We start from the raw sequence: 1,016 nt of genomic DNA on the forward strand, positions 1-1,016 counted from the left end.
GTTACGTGCCGCTGGCTCCGATGGCAGGGGGCGCAGTATGGTGTTACGTGCCGCTGGCTCCGATGGCAGGGGGCGCAGTATGGTGTTACGTGCCGCAGGCTCCGATGGCGGGGGGCGCAGTATGGTGTTACGTGCCGTAGGCTCCGATGGCAGGGGGGCGCAGTATGGTGTTACGTGCCGCAGGCTCCGATGGCAGGGGGGCGCAGTATGGTGTTACGTGCCGCTGGCTCCGATGGCAGGGGGGCAGTATGGTGTTACGTGCCGCAGGCTCCGATGGCAGGGGGGCGCAGTATGGTGTTACGTGCCGCAGGCTCCGATGGCAGGGGGCACAGTATGGTGTTACGTGCCGCAGGCTCCGATGGCAGGGGGGCGCAGTATGGTGTTACGTGCCGCTGTCTCCGATGGCAGGGGGCGCAGTATGGTGTTACGTGCCGCAGGCTCCGATGGCAGGGGGGCGCAGTATGGTGTTACGTGCCGCTGTCTCCGATGGCAGGGGCGCAGTATGGTGTTATGTGCCGCTGTCTCCGATGGCAGGGGGGCGCAGTATGGTGTTATGTGCCGCAGGCTCCGATGGCAGGAGGGCGCAGTATGGTGGTACGTGCCGCTGTCTCCGATGGCAGGAGGGCGCAGTATGGTGTTACGTGCCGCTGGCTCCGATGGCAGGGGGCGCAGTATGGTGTTACGTGCCACTGTCTCCGATGGCAGGGAGGCGCAGTATGGTGTTACGTGCCGCAGGCTCCGATGGCAGGGGGGCGCAGTATGGTGTTACGTGCCGCTGTCTCCGATGGCAGGGGCGCAGTATGGTGTTATGTGCTGCTGTCTCCGATGGCAGGGGGGCGCAGTATGGTGTTATGTGCCGCAGGCTCCGATGGCAGGAGGGCGCAGTATGGTGGTACGTGCCGCTGTCTCCGATGGCAGGGGGCGCAGTATGGTGTTACGTGCCGCTGGCTCCGATGGCAGGGGAGCGTGATGTGATGTTCTGTACTGCAGATTGCACTCGCTCACTGGCTGTCTGT

This window comes from Hyla sarda, chromosome 8 (assembly GCF_029499605.1).
Source record: "Hyla sarda isolate aHylSar1 chromosome 8, aHylSar1.hap1, whole genome shotgun sequence".
In the NCBI taxonomy this organism is placed as follows: domain Eukaryota; kingdom Metazoa; phylum Chordata; class Amphibia; order Anura; family Hylidae; genus Hyla; species Hyla sarda.